At 39.3% G+C, this 16,766-nt stretch overlaps 1 long non-coding RNA gene across 1 annotated transcript in view; it reads right to left on the reverse strand.

The window, feature by feature from the left end:
* The window catches only part of LOC102261224, a 64,026-nt gene that overhangs the window by 46,450 nt on the left and 810 nt on the right, over positions 1 to 16,766 (reverse strand). The window lies entirely within an intron of this gene.

Below are 16,766 nucleotides of genomic sequence, written 5' to 3' on the forward strand. Positions count from 1 at the left end.
GCTGATCCTCAGCCCTGCCCTAAGGGGCCCCCGCATCTCAGTATCCCAGTAATTGCTGCAAGCACCTTTGAGAGAAAGCCGTCCTCGAGTTCGAGTTCCGAGTTCTGCTCAGAGAGTCCAGTTTCTCCCTGTATGAGTCTGGGTCCCCAGAGACTCACCCGGAACTGGAGTTCAGAGCAGTTGGGGGCTTGTGACTCCCTCCCTATTCAAAAAGACAGCCGCGTCCTCAGTTGCCAGCCCTTGCTGCGTGCGCCTCCGTACCTCTGCACTTCCGCAGCTCCTCTGAGTCTCAGTGTGCTTTTCTCTTTCCTTCTAGTTGTAGAATTTCCACTCAGCCAGCCTTCCTGTGGTTCTGGATGATGTCCGTTTTGTCTTTTAGTTGTATTTTTGAATTTTTTGTGGGAGGCAGCAATTTCCGGTGTTTACCTATGCCGCCATCTTGGTTTCTCCGAAGCATTTTTTCTTTATTGAGTTGCTCTGCTTGTTGTAAACTTTCCTTTGGATTCCAGACCTCTTCTCTCCCCTAAAGTTTATTCTGAGAGTTTTGCCAGCTTATTCATTACTTTTGTGAAGGAATGAACTTTTGGAGTTCTTTATTTTGCCATTTCACTGATCTCTCTTTTGCCCATTTTTAAATTGGTTTGTTTTCTTACTATTGAGTTTTAAGAATTCTTTGTATATTTTGGATACAAGACATTTCTATGATATGTAAATGGAAAATATTTTCTCCCATTGACTTGTTGTGGTTTTTTTTTTTCCATTCTCTTAACAGTGTCCTTTGCGGAACAAAAGTTTTTAATTTTAACAAAGTCCAACACCCATTTTCTTATTTCTTTCATGGATCATACTTTTGATGTATCTAAGACCTCATTAACAAACTCAATATGTTGATTTTCTTATATGTTGTCTTCTATAAGTGTTATAGTTTTGCACTTATATTTAGGTCTATGAACCATTTTGAGTTAAGTTTTGTAAAGGGTGTAAGGTCTGTGTCTACATTCATTTTTTTTTAATATAGATTTCCAATTATTCCAGCAATATTTGTTGAAAAAACATATATTGAATTGAATTGTCTCTGCAACTGTATTAAAAAATCATTTGACTATATGCGTGTCACTCTATTTCTTGGATGTTTATTCTGTTTCATTGATCTATGTGCCTATTATTTGCCAACACCATGATACTTGATTATAGTAGGTTCACAGTAAGTCTTAAAAGAATAGTGTGAGTGTTCTAATTTTATTCTTCTCATTCAATTTTGTGTTGGCTATTCTATGTTTAGACCTGTATTTTTTACTTTAATTATTTTTTTCAAACACACCATAGCAGAACAACTGCCAAGCATGGTGATCTTTAAAGTGTGTAATATTAGGTACATGTGTTTGAGAAAAAGGAATAAAGGATCTCTTGCTAGGAAATCATGAAAAACAACAGGAAAGTTTGTTTAAAAGACATAAGGAAGGGCGGAAAAGTTATAAGACTTGCTATTCTAAACCCCTGTGGAATATGTGGAATTAACACTACCGTCCTAGCTCCCTAGACTCCATATATTATTATCAGTCAAAAGATTTAGTTAGATCAATGCTTGAATTTGTGACTCTATTCACTATCACCAAAACCACTTATAACACCTTACTCATGACAAAGATCTAATTTTACTACAATATAAAATCTTCCAAATAAACCTATCCTTTAAAAATAAAAGAACTAATAGTGTTAGAATTTTTATCCAAAAGTAATATTTGTGACAAAAATCATATAAGAGATAGAGGGCATGTGCTGGGACGTGGGGGAGGCTGGAGGGAGGTCAATGGGGAAAAAAGGAGACACATGTACTACTATGTGTAATACTTTAAGCAACAAAAAAATAATTAAATTAAATTGAAAAAAGAAAAAGAGATAGTCTGTCACATTCCATACTAGTTTTTCCTATGAAGAAATTTTAAAATGAATTTGCTGCTAAGATGAACAAGTGTCCTATACTTATTCTGATATCTCTGGGAAACTTGAGTAAATCTGAGAGCCACTGTGACGCTGATTCTTCAAAGGACTGTGAAAGTTTTCTCAACTTACGGGGCCATTCAAAGCTGCCACTGAATTAATGTTCCCGCTTCCTAATGAGTCAAAGTACTCAGAACGATAGATGTTCAAACAAGACAGAAAGCTCAAGGAATTTCATTTTTATCACCATTTTAAAAGAAACTTAACACTCATTTCTTTCCCTGAGTAATATACATTTTAGTGTCTTCTCTTTAGTACTAAGTGTTTCAGAGTCTTCAGGAAATGTTAAGTGTTGGAACTAAAACAATATGACATTAAAATAATCAGTGGGGATTCCACTTGAAATAACTTGGTCTCTATTTAAGGATAACCATCTATCTAATCTCTCCTCAGAAGACAATATAGCAAAATAGCATTATATGTTCAATTATCTAACATCTCATTTCCTGTTCCTCCAAAACGCAGGAACTCTTTCTTAAAGGTTCTCTAGTAAGAGGACTTTTTCTGTTGGATGCTATTAAAATTTCTTTTGTGTGTTTTAATTGGGAAAGAACAGTGTTAATGTTAGTGGTCTCTAAAATAGGACTTCATTTATTTTTAAATGTGTTTGGGAGTGAAGTGAGTCATTCTTCAATTTCCTTTAAAAGAAACTAGGATGAGTCCTTTCTTTAATACAAATTAATGCCAAACTCATTTTGAAAGTGGCATATTGTGACTTACTGGTAATAAATATTGGTTTGCTTTGCCCATTTTGACACTAAAAGCCAACATGAATTTTGCTTTATCCTCTTAGCAGCTGCATAGATGTTAATTTAGCAAAGTTCTTTTACTTATTTGCCTCATTCACTCATCGATAACAACTTTAGGCTAAAAAAAATAATCTGCTGCTTATTACTAATAGTAACAAAGGTAGAGAGGGCTAACGTGTCAATGGATATTAATATAACGTAGCCAAATTACACTTGGCATCACAAATTATGTCACCTTTTTATTAGGGCCCAAATTTTACTTCCTATGGATCATGATTCCTTGCAAAGTGCCCCCTAAGTATCCCCATGATGTCTCACTTGTCCCAAACTCCTACTATATCTGTTCCATTGGATTACAAAAAAATAAAATCTCTCCTACTGTTTCATCTAGCAAAGCAATTCTTGGCTGATGACTACTGCTGCTCTATTGAGCACTGGTGGGAACTTAACGCCATCACATGCTGTTCCTCTGCATTCCACAGTCCCTCCTGCAGCTTTGCCAGGTGCAGCCATTTTCCAGAAACAACCATACTTACCAGTATCTCTCAAGGTGTCCAAACTGCATTGTTGTCCATAGCAGGGGTGGGCAAATGGCTCCCTCACATTTCTAACTTAGTCTATAAGTGCAGTGCCAACGACATTTGGGACCCAGTGGGTTAAAGATTTTAGTCAAACCATTCTTTGGGTTTTTACTTGAAGCCATTTAGTTTTCATTCTCTGGCACCCAAAATGTGTCCAGGGTACTAGACCCAAGACAGATTGAGTAATAATCACTGAGCTGTATTCAGAATCCTTATTCTACCAGCATATTATTCTACGGCCAAATCTCAAGCTGAGAATCTTCTATGCTCAATTAGAGAGAAGCATGAACAAATTATTTTTTCTTATTAAATTTACAGAGGGATAATATTTGAATTGAATATTGATAATATTTGAAGTGCACAGAGGAATAATATTTTAATTAAAATTTTTTTTGATGCAACAATTCTTTCTTACTCCTTCAGTTTTTTTAATCATTAAAATGATATCATGGTACTTCTAGTTTCCAGTTCAACATAGAAGGAGCTTAGAATTTTCCACTCTATTCTGACAAGTAAAAAGTTAAACAAGTTGAAATGTCAACTCTTCTTAGATCTGTCAGAGAAGCAAGGTCACAGGGCAAACGACCATTCCCCAAATTGGAGAGACCCACAAATACAAAGAATCACAACTTACGGGAGCAGAACCCACAATGGGAACCAGGGCCAGGGTAGGAAAACCTGACCTGTCACTGATGAATTTCTGGAAGCTCAGTGTGGACAATCTAATAGTTAAAAACACCAGGGAGACCCAGGTGTAGAGGGGTCCCCCAAACTTTGGTACTCTCCCAGGAGTTCTATCAGGTCCTCATACTTCATTTAGGAGAAAAATACCTTCTGGTTCCAGTAGGGGGAGAGGAAAAGGAGCCATTTTGAAATATTCCAGAGAAACTATTTTAGCATAACATAAACTATTGGAGTTTTATCACAGCCTAACTCACTTGGGGGAAAGGAAATACCCAACTCAGCTCATACTAGCCATACATGATGCAACAATTCTTTCTTACTCCTTCAGTTTTTTTAATCATTAAAATGATATCATGGTACTTCTAGTTTCCAGTTCAACATAGAAGGAGCTTAGAATTTTCCACTCTATTCTGACAAGTAAAAAGTTAAACAAGTTGAAATGTCAACTCTTCTTAGATCTGTCAGAGAAGCAAGGTCACAGGGCAAACGACCATTCCCCAAATTGGAGAGACCCACAAATACAAAGAATCACAACTTACGGGAGCAGAACCCACAATGGGAACCAGGGCCAGGGTAGGAAAACCTGACCTGTCACTGATGAATTTCTGGAAGCTCAGTGTGGACAATCTAATAGTTAAAAACACCAGGGAGACCCAGGTGTAGAGGGGTCCCCCAAACTTTGGTACTCTCCCAGGAGCTCTATCAGGTCCTCATACTTCATTTAGGAGAAAAATACCTTCTGGTTCCAGTAGGGGGAGAGGAAAAGGAGCCATTTTGAAATATTCCAGAGAAACTATTTTAGCATAACATAAACTATTGGAGTTTTATCACAGCCTAACTCACTTGGGGGAAAGGAAATACCCAACTCAGCTCATACTAGCCATACAATCCCACCTAAGGAGGAAGTGGTGGTACTGAGAAGCACCTGTGAAGTCCACATCCAGCGGCACAGGTTCACTAAAAGTTTGAGACCTAATCATAGGTCTATAAAATACTGCTCCTCTCCCCAGAACATACCACCCAATTAATAACCTATTTAAAACAGTTACTTTCACCCAAGGTATCTTATTCCACTCGGCTACTATAACAAAAATACCATGGGATGGGTGGCTTACAAACAACATAAATTTATTTCCCACTGTTCTGGATGCTGGAAAGTGCAAAGTCAAGGTGGCAGCTGATTTGGTGTCTCATGAGAGCCTACTTCCTGGTTCACAGACAGTCACTTTCTGATTGTACTCTCACAGGGCAGAAGAGGCATGGGAGCTCTCTGGGGTCTCTTTTAAAAGGGTAGTAGTCCCATTTTATAAGGGCACTAGTCCCTGATGATCTAATCATTTTACAAAGGCCCCCACCTCTGGTACCATCGCATTTGGAATTAGGTTTCAACATTTTGGAGGGGAATTTTGAATTTTAGAGGACACAAACATTCAGTCTATAGCACAATAAATCACAATCACAAACAGCTATAAAGAAAAAAATTACAAGGCATATTAAGAAGCAAACAAAACAAAACACAGATACACTTTCAAAAGGCAGAATGAGCATCAGCACCAGACTTATATGTGGCAGGGATATTGAAATTACCTGAGTGGGAATTTATAATAACTATAATTAATATGCTAAGTACCCTAATGTATAAAGTAGACCACAAGCAAGAACAAATGGATAATGTAAACAGAGAGATAGAAATTCTAAGAAAGAATAAAAAAAAAGAAATGCTAGTTGGGAATATTTCTCTCTTCTCCACATCCAGCGTGACTAGAGAGCGGTTGGGTTCCTGAGTAGGGGCGGTTGGGGATTGAGAAAATGAAAGAAACAAACAGACACACAGATGGAAGTAAAAAGCTGGGGCCGGGTGGGACCACTGTCCTCTGATGGCAAGACAGGTACCGGGACCCAGAGCCAATATAGTGTGTTTATTCTATACTAGAGGCCCGGGGCACAAAAATTTGTGCACTAGGGGTGGGGGGGTGTCCCTCAGCCCAGCCTGTGCCCATTCACAGTCCAGGACCCCTTTGGGGATGTCCACCTGTTGACTTAGGCCCACTCCCTGGGGGATCAGGCCTAAGCTTGCAGTCAGACATCCTTCTGGCAGCCAGGGAGCCCTTGGGGGATGTCCGACTAAAGGCTTAGGCCCCCAAGGGATCAGGTCTAAACTGTTAGTTAGACATTCTTAGTGCTGCCACGGAGGTGGGAGAGGCTCTTGCCACTACCACTGCGCTGGCCAGCCATGAGCCAGCTTCTGGCTGAGTGGCACTCCCCATATGAAAGTGCACTGACCACTAGGGGGCAGCTCCTGCATTGAGCGTCTGCCCCCTGGTGGCCAGTGCGCATCATAGCAACCGGTCATTCTGCCGTTCAGTCAATGTGCATATTAGCCTTTTATTATTATTATATAGGATAGCAAAAAACAGTAAGTTTTACTAAAAGTCAAGACAAAGTAGATTACGTGCATTCTTGGATGGGCCGGAGTCATATTCATTCCTGGTGCTTGGCTGGATTTAAATAACAAAACACACCCCCTGGCACCTGGGCTGAAGGTCAAGCTGACAACACTCCTGCCTTTTGGCAAAGCGTGTTTCCAAGACGTGGCTTTGCCAATGCCACTGGATTCAGCTGACAATAATTAAAGAAATGCCCATGTGCCTTCTCAGGCGCTCTCTACAGCTAGTGGTCAAAAACAGTCATAAAAATAAAAACACAGTTAAGGAAAGAATAGCTGAGCTTGAGGATATGTCAACAGAAACTTCCAAAACTGAAAAGCAGAGAGAAAAAGAAACCTGAAAAGAGCAGAACAGAATATCTAAGAACTGTGGGACAACTCCTGGTCTCTGCTTCTAGTTTCTGGCACAGAGCTCCCAAACCCTTGTAATTCCCTAAGTCAGTGGTCGGCAAACTCATTAGTCAACAGAGCCAAATATCAACAGTACAACAATTGAAATTTCTTTTGAGAGCCAATTTTTTAAAAAAATATATATTTTATTAATTTTTTTACAGAGAGGAAGGGAGAGGGATAGAGAGTTAGAAACATTGATGAGAGAGAAACATCAATCAGCTGCCTCCTGCACACTGTGCCCACAACCAAGGTACATGCCCTTGACCGGAATCGAACCCAGGACCCTTCAGTCCACAGGCCGACGCTCTATCCACTGAGCCACACCAGTCAGGGTGAGAGAGCCAAATTTTTTAAACTTAAACTATATAGGTAGGTACATTGTTATTAACTTAATTAGGGTACTCCTAAGGCTTAGGAAGAGCCACACTCAAGGGGCCAAAGAGCCGCGCTTGAGAGCCGCAGTTTGCCGACCACGGCCCTAAGTGATAAAAATATCAGAAGCATCTTTTTTTTTTCTTATAATATTTGGCTTTTGACCCTAGTCACTGACACAGAACTCCTAAACCCCTTGGAATTCCAGGGTGGTAGGAGTGTCTTTTGTTCTACTAAACTAAAGTGGGTTCCTGGAGAGTTTCTGGTGGGTTCGTGTAGAGTTTCAGGTCAGAAGAAGCATCAAGCCATGATCAGAAGCTTGAAACTTTCCAAAAGAGAGGGACTGGAGACTGAGTTAATCACTGGTTATGCCTCCATGATGAAGCTCCATAAAAATCCCAAAAGCATAGGGTCCATAGAGCTTCCAGGTGAACAGATCTATATGCCAGCAAGGTGGTATACCTCAACTCAAGGGTCATGAGTTTGATTCTGATCAAGGGCACTTACCTTGGCACAGGCTTGAGCACCTCCCCCCCCCCACCTGCCCCACAGGGGTGGGAGGCAACCAACTGATGTCCTTGTGTCTCTCTCAGATACTCACATTGTTTCTCTTTCTCTGTCTCTCCCCATCCCTTCCATTCTCTCTAAAAGTCAATGGAAAAATTGCCCTTGGGTAAGGATTAACAACAACAAAAAAAGTTAAACACAGAGTTACCATATGATCCAGCAATTTCACTCCTAGGTATATACCCATGATAAATAAAAACATATATCCACACAAAATCTTGTTCATGAATATGCATAACAGCATCATTCATAATACCCACTGAGTGGATATAACCAACATGCCCATCAGTTGATGAAAAGGTAAATAAAATGTGGTATATCCATACAACAGAATAATCCTATATAATAAAACCCTAATATGCAAATCGACCAAACAGCGGAATGACTGGTTGCTATGACACGCACTGGGAGGGAGGCAACCAGCGGCAATGATCGGGGGGTGGGGCCAGCCAGCGGGCAGTGCCAGGCCACCAGCTTAGGTGGGTGCCAGCGGTGGTCCCGATTGCCCTGCCTGCCGGTCACCCCGCAGATCAGCCCTGATTGCCGGCCAGGCCTAAGGACCCTACCCTATATATTGGGAACAGTCTCTTAGATTTAAAAATTAAAAGCTGGCAAGGCTACTCTAACACTGAAAAAACAGGATGATGCAGCAATGACATGCATGCACTCTGGCTTGCACATTTTGTGGTCAGCCCTGATTCTGACACTTACCTGTATAACTGTGTGACAAAGCCAATTACTTAACTTCTCTTTGCTTCAGTTTTTCTACCCATAAGATGGGGAAAATGGTACTACTGCCTCAGAAGGATCATGTAATGTACTATTTTTTATAATCAGGGCAAAAAAAAGTAGCTGCCCATACAACAGCAAGATGCCTTTCACCTGTATGAAAAGTATGGTCACTGGTGCATGCAATGTCCCGGATTGCGAGAGGGATGTCCGACTGCGAGTTTAGGCCCGATCCGTGCAGTTGGACATCCCCCAAGAGCGCAGACTGGGCTGAGGTGCACACCCCCCATGCACGAATTTCATGCACTGGGGCTCTAGTATTTAATAAAGGCAATTTTAAAAATAATAAAAGAAGTGAAATACTGCTACATACTATCACATACAGGCTAAGTGAAAGAAGCCAGTCACAAAAGCCCACATACTTTATGATTCCATTTATATGAAATGTCCAGAATAGAGACAGAAAGTATATTAGTGGTTGTGTACAGCTGGAAGATTGGGGGTGGGGGTTTTGAGGAGTAACTACTAAAGGGTATGGGATTTGGGGGAGGGGTGATCAGAACAATGTTCTAAATTGATCATGGTGATGGCTGCATGATTTGGTGAATATACCAAAAACCACTGTATTATAAACTTTAAATGGGTAAAGTGTATGGTATATGATGTATATCTCAATATAGCTGCTATTTTAAAAAAAAGAAGAGAAAAGGAAGTAGGTTGAGTTAGAAATTAAACCAAGAAGTGACTAGAAATAAAGTAAGTTCCTAGAACTTTCAGAATCATGGGGAGGGTTCTAGGTTTATGCCCAGGCATAAAATAAGAGTTTTAAGAAAATCTTACCTAGCTCTTATGGAAAGAACAACCTCTATAAACATCAGAATTGTGTTCTTTTTTTGTGAGTATATTAGGGAATTGGCACTCTCATGCCCTGTGGTGTATGGGTATACTGGTGCAATGTGTCAACATGTTAAACATGCATACTCCTTAATGTACCAAACCCACTCCAAAGGATAAATGCATGAAGATGTTCATCAGAGCATGTTTTGTAATATTGAAAATTGGAAATTCTCTATATACATCTATAAGCAAAGCTTCTCAATCCTAATCAACTCAGTTCTCTTTTTAAAATAAATATTTTAACACTCCCTGTACAGCCCTGAAATGAAAGTCATAGATACCTACAACAAAATACACCTAACTGCAATATAAGAGAGAAATAAAAGGAAAGTAATTTGTAACAAAATAATATTTCAATATATACTCTGTCTAGACACAAAACATACTCTAGGGGGCAGTACTACCCAGTTAAGAACTGTATCAACAGCAAACTGGTTAATTTATGATATATACAAAGGAATTATATAAATCTAGATTCATTAACATATCATTGAATCAAAAAGCAGTTATGAAAGCATTACATTGATAGTTTTATTTATTTATTTAAATATAGAGAAAGAGGTCTAAAAAGATGTTCACTAGGATGTTGATAATTTGATAGGAATTGTCCCTAATGATGATGTTTTGTAAAGATTTTTGCTTCTAAAAAAATGTATTTGTATATTTGAATATTTTTGTCTATGTAAACATTTAAAAGTTGATAGCAAGCCCCAATGTGAGAATCACAACACAGATTCCTAGGGCTCAGGAGTGAGATGATGTCATCTGTGGTGGAGACACATATACCTTTTATAGATTAGTTCCTGGCTTTTCCCACAAAGATGGGGGGGAAAGATAGCTGAGGCCATCTCATGAGTTACTGGGTAATGATCGTGGCCAAGTAGTACTGCTAGGCAGGAGGATGAGGGACATGCGCTGCAAGGGCATTCACATCTCTGGCAGTTTCTACAGAAACACAGCAGTGCCTGGTCTTCTACAAACACACCAACTCATTCTGTGAGCTCTACCACTCAAGACCCATGGACTCCTGGTCTAAGTCCAATAAAAACTTTATATCTCATGCTTGGCCTGGCCTTCCCTTCTTCCAGACCAAAAAGAGGCAGTCCCAATGTCCAAGTGCCACAGGTAGCCACTTAGGAGTGGCCCTGAAAAACGGCAGTGAGGGGAATACCTCTAAATGGGCAATGTTTTGGCTTGTGTATCTGGTCCTTTACTTTGTGTGGAAAGTATAGGCACTGGCTTAAGGCTTGTCTGCTTGGTCAGACAGAGTCTGGAGGGAGAAAAAGGGATAAAGAGTGAATCTATAAAAGTGGACATGAACCCAGCCGGTGTGGATCAGTGGTTGAACATTGACCTATGAAGCAGGAGGTCACAGTTCAATTCTCAGTCAGAGCACATTCCCAGCTTGTGGGTACGAACCCCACTAGGGGGTTGCAGGAGATAGCCAACTGATGATTCTCTCCCATCATTAATGTTTCTATCTCTCTCCCCCTCTCTCTTCCTTTCTCTGAAATAAGTAAAACCATATTTTTTTAAAAAAAAAAAAAAAGAAAAAAAAGCCCTAACTGGTTTGGCTCAGTGGATAGAGCGTCGGCCTGTGGACTGAAGGGTCCCAGGTTCGATTCCGGTCAAGGGCATGTACCTTGGTTGCGGGCACATCCCCAGCTAGTGGTGTGCAGGAGGCAGCTGATCGATGTTTCTCTCTCATCGATGTTTCTAACTCTCTATCCTTCTCCCTCCCTCTCTGTAAAAAATCAATAAAATATATTTTAAAAAAAAGAAGAAAAAGACAAACAACTTAATATAAAAACATTCAAAAGCTATAAACGGCCCATAAATATATGAAAAGAAGTTCAACCCCACTTGTCAGGGAAACACTAATTAAAATAACAGTGACAGCATTTAATGCATATTACACTAACAAAAAATTAAAATTCATGGCAAGACATTCTCCTACCTTTAATTAGAGTGTAGACTGCAATAATTATAGAGGTAATCTGGCAGTGTCACTCAAGACATCTTTGGTTACAGGCAACCATAAACCCAACTCAAACCTCCTCTCTAAAAGTCATTTATAGAGTCAAACAAATGAAAATGAAGAGATAACTGAATCAAATCTACCTAATGTTATCATTACAATCTAGTCTCTTTCCTTGTCTTAGTTCTGCCTTCCCCTGCGTGGAAGTAATTTTCAGTAAAGGTCTCTCTTCATGAAAAGAGCTAACATCCTTACAGCAACAGGTCCAGCAGAAAGTAAAAGTCCTTGATCTAATTTTTATTGGCCTGCATTGAGTCATGTGCCCATCCCTGAACTATAGAACATTACAACTAGTGGGATATTATGCTCTTATTGACCAAACATAGAAACCAGTGGAGGAGTCAATACCATTTGTAAACCAATGGGTTCAGAGAAAAGGGGGACTAATTTATCTAAAGAAAACTAAGGTGTTTTTACCCAGAAAAAGAGGAGATGAATGCTGGGTGGCAAAACAAACCAATATATATCTTCTACAGGAAGTACGTATTAAAATAGAAATTATACATGTCTTTTGTCTCTATAATATCACTTTAAGGAGTCAATTCTATAGAAAAATCAAATGTACTATTTAAAAAAGATACATGTGTAAGAAAAGTTATTCCAGCATTATTTATAATGGCACAAAATCTAGACAAATCTGCATTATTAATCAACAAAGGAATGGCTCAAAAATTATGGTGCATTAATACTATATAATATTGTGCAGCTGGTTAAAAGATTGAGCTACCTAAGAGTATCCTGACTGGTGTGACTAAGTGATTGAGCGTCAACCCAGGAACCAAGAGGTCACAGATTCGATTCCCAGTCAGGATACATGCCTGGATTGTGGGCTCGATCCCCAGCAGGGAGCATGCAGGAGGCAGCCAATCAATGTTTCTCTTTCGTTGATGTTTCTATTTCTCCCTACCTTTCTCTTCCTCTCTCTCTAAAATCAATAAAAAACATATTAAAAAAAGAAGAGTTTCCATGATAAACAGTTGAATAAGAAAAAGAGTTACAGAAAAATATATATGGTATGTTTTTTTATTTGTCAAAGTAAAAATTGGAACCTCTGTTTATATGTGTTTCTATAACTATTGGAAAAAGAATGAAGAGAAACATCAATCTTTTAACATGGGTTTTACCTAGGATTGGTATGGGGAGCAGAAAATGGTATTTTTCTTTATGTACTTATGAATGTTTTATATACTTCTGTGTTGAATATATAAAATGAATGCTTATTACCTTTTAAAAAAATGAATAGAAAGTGAAATGAGGAAGCAGTCTTAAAATGTAAACTATTTTTGATTTGGCAAGAGGAGAGATAAATTAGTCTCCAGTAAAGAATAGATTAAAAAAACATTGAAAACAGCATAACCCATGGAGCAGGCCTGGAGGGGAAGGAGGGGACCTGTTTCAGACAGAGTCCCAAATGCACCAGATAGCGTCACTGTTCCACAGGAAAATGCAAATAAACAGAGTAGTGCACAGAACTTAGTATTTGGTGTTGCAAAGGCATTCTTTTATGACAGCAGTTCTCAACCTGTGGGTCACGACCCCTTTGGGGGTCAAACGACCCTTTCACAGGGGTTGCCTAAATACAACCTGCATATCAGATATTTACATTACGATTCATAATAGTAGCAAAATTACAGTTATGAAGTATAACGAAAATAATTTTATGGTTGGGGGGTCACCACAACATGAGGAACTGTATTAAAGGGTTGCGGCATTAGGAAGGTTGAGAACCACTGTTTTGTGAAATCATGGTGATAAGAGATGGGAGGATTGTAAAATGTATACTATTATTTGTCAAGGTTAAAAAAGCTAGCAGCCCTATGTCAGTTCCCAAACAGCTGGAAATGTTATCGGTCTATAAATCCCAAATCTGGAAGAAACAGACTTACAGCACAAGTAGAAAGAAAGTTAAGCCTTAGTGAGAGGAGAGTTCGTTCTTCCTGTGTGAGGGAGGAAAACAAGTGTGTGGATACAGACAACTATCTACAGACTTTGCAGGTATAGGGAAAGAAGTTGAGGAAATTATTTCCTCTAAAGACTGTGTGCTAAGATCTTATGCTGGGTTGAGGGTTGAAGGGCTCAACAGGCGTGATTGACAGGTTGAGATGTGAGGGGAGTGGTAAAAATGTGAAAGAGGTGCTATGGGGATTGGGAGACCAATCTGAGAGAAACTGGAATTTTCAAATGTGAAATAATACCTGACTATGCAATTGACTCTTGAACAACTCAGGGGTTAGAGGCGCCACCCCCTCTCCTAGTAATTGAAAACTTGTATATAAGTTTTGACTCCCCCAAAACTTAACTACTATTAGCCTACTGTTGACCTGAAGCTTTACCCCAATAATATAAACAGCCAATTTTTTAAACATATATTTTTATGTTTATATGTATTATATACTGTCTTCTTACAATAAAGTAAGCTAGAGAAAAGAAAAATATTAAGAAAATCGTAAGGAAAATACATTGATAGTACTGTACATATCTACAATAATAAAAGAGAAAGATGCAAATTGACCATACCTTCACAATACCCACCAGTCAGGAGTGAGTATAAAAATTAACCCAACAAACATGGCAGGTTAATTTGCATATGCAGCCGCTCCGGGCCTCTGGGCAGTGTGGGAAGGTGGAAAGCTGGCTCTGGCCAGAGCAAAGGTGGTGCCGGCAGCCAGGGGAAGGAAGGCCCATTCTTGCACGAATCTTTGTGCATAGGGCCTCTAGTGTTGATAATAAAGATCTGTGTATAAATGGACCCATGTAGTTCAAATCGGTGTTGTTCAAGGATACACTGTATTTTGTTCAGATTTGCTTTTATTAAATTGTCTTTGGTCCTTTTTATAGTATCTCCCTCATTTGACATCCCCTACCTCACTCAACACTTTGTTTTTATTACTTTTATAACATTTATATCATCCTTAGTTTGCTTTTAGACTTGTCTTATCTACTAAACTGTCTTTGAAACAATATTCATTCACCTATAATCATTTCACAGTACCTCCCAGATTGTAGACGCCCAACTGATTGTTGCTGAAATAAATTTAATTACACAAACAACTGGATAATCAGTATAATCCTGATTAAAATTCTTCACAGTTGTGAAAACAGAAACCACTGGCTTTTAAAAATTCCTGTAAATTAACTTTTCCTAATAGCATGCATTTTTCATTCCTTACTAAGATATTGTATATTTGGTTAGGTTTTGCTTAAACTGAATTCATACGCTTCTGTTATAAAAGTGCAACAAAGATCATTAAAATAAAAACGTCTATTGTAATAGATATGGAAACTCAGGAACAGAAAAATTAGGTGATTTGTTTCAAAACTGCAAAGGTCTTAAATGACAGAGTCCATATTTGTTTCCCACTTAATCTAATGTCTTTATACCTTGACTAGAGGCTTGGTGCATGCATTCATGCATGGGTGGGGTCCCTCAGCCTGGCCAATCAGGGCTGAGGGAGGTTGGCCAGGGGAGAGGGGCCCGAGGGAGGTTGGTCGGCTGGGGGAGGGACCTTGGGAGATTGGCTGTGGGAGGGCACTGACCACCAGGGTGCAGCTCCTGCAGTGAGCGTCTGCCCCCTGGTGGTCAATGCGTGTCATAGCGACCAGTCTACGGGTCGTTCAGTTGCTTAGGTTTTTATATATATAGATTCTCCCTCTTAATTTGAATTTTATTTTGTATTCAATTCATAATGGTAAATTAATAATAGCAGTTATTTCTGATAAAGCTGTCAAAATCAATATACTGATTACCCTTCATTTTTAAAGATGCCACTATAGATTTCTGTTGCTCTGTGACAGGTTTGATATTTTAAGTGTCGGTTAAGCTGCAACACACTAACTGGGCATTCAGTTGAATCTTGTTTTATGATGCATATCGTCTGTGTTTTTTAATGGTTATAATCAAAACTAAAATGTTGACGGTTATGATTGGTATGTCAATCTTTACTCCTGTATTTTATATTTCATATTTTATTTATTTAATCTGTATTTCTTTATTATAAGTAAAAATACTGAAACAACAGTGAAGATAATAAATAAATCTTCATCATGCAAACATAATTAGAATAATGCTGCATGTACAGAAATATATATGGTCTTTTCCCTGGGGAGGCAAGAAGTGGTCTGTTACAAACCACCACCCTCTTCTATTTCCACATGAAAGTAGAAACCATTAGTACATGATCATCAAGAGCATTTTTCTTTCAAAACATGCTCACATAATACCTAGGAGGTCAACTGTAAAAAATGAAAAGTGTATGATCTGTCAGTGAATAAATATAAAAAAGGATTTGTATTGTTCAGTTTTGCTGAAACAGTATACTATTATTTTCAATTTAAAAATCATAGTTTTCTATTTGGCAAAAGTTATCATTTGACCTTTAAGTGTTAAGACAGGACATTTCCCCCCAAATAGATTTTTATGTAAAATAACACAGAAGAATGTTGCAACAAAAGTCTCTATGTGGCCCTAGCCAGTTTGGCTCAATGGATAGTGTAGGCCTGCAGACTGAAGGGTCCCTGGTTCGATTCTGGTCAAGGGCACGCACCTGGGTTGTAGGCTCAAACACCCGGCCCTGGTTGGGGCAGGTGCGGGAGGCAGCATGTCAATGTGTCTCTCTCACATCAATGTTTCTCTCTCTTTGTCTCTCCCCCTCCCTTCCACACACTCTAGAAATCAATGGAAAAACATCCTCAGGTGAGGGTTTTTTAAAAAAAGTCTCTATCTGGAGTTACACTCCGAAAGGTCTGATTCCCTAGGATGAAGGCATCCATGCATCCAAAACAAAGCTATACCATAGTGTTGGATAGCTCCTAACAGTGTTATTTTTTATCTGGTTCTATCACACAATTCTTTGAACAAAGTCCTCAGGGATTGTATTATTCATCCTTGAAAACATTTCTTATAAATGTACTGCTTGCTCTCATAGTGACAGAGAAAGGCCCTTCATAAGAATTTCCTTCTGCCATCAGAAGAAAGCATTCTCACTACTCTAGAGCATTGCTCAAATATCCCAAACACACGAACGCCCATCTAAATGCCCAAACCTCGTATCCAAAACGATACACTGTAAAACCCCAAAGACTTTGAAATACAAAGAAACAAGGCTGCCACTCCTGTAATTCCTTCAGCAATTATTTACCAAGTCATTGAGTGACAGGCACTGATGGTACAAGTGATGAGACACTGTCCGGTGCTCACACCGTGAGACACACAGGCCCAGGGCAGACCCAACACCACGCACCGCTCCGGCGGGAGGGAGGGAGGTGTCCGGGAAGCCGGCTCCCTCTTCAGAGCGCAGGGCAGAGGGCGG

This window comes from Myotis brandtii, unplaced genomic scaffold, assembly GCF_000412655.1.
Source record: "Myotis brandtii unplaced genomic scaffold, ASM41265v1 scaffold517, whole genome shotgun sequence".
In the NCBI taxonomy this organism is placed as follows: domain Eukaryota; kingdom Metazoa; phylum Chordata; class Mammalia; order Chiroptera; family Vespertilionidae; genus Myotis; species Myotis brandtii.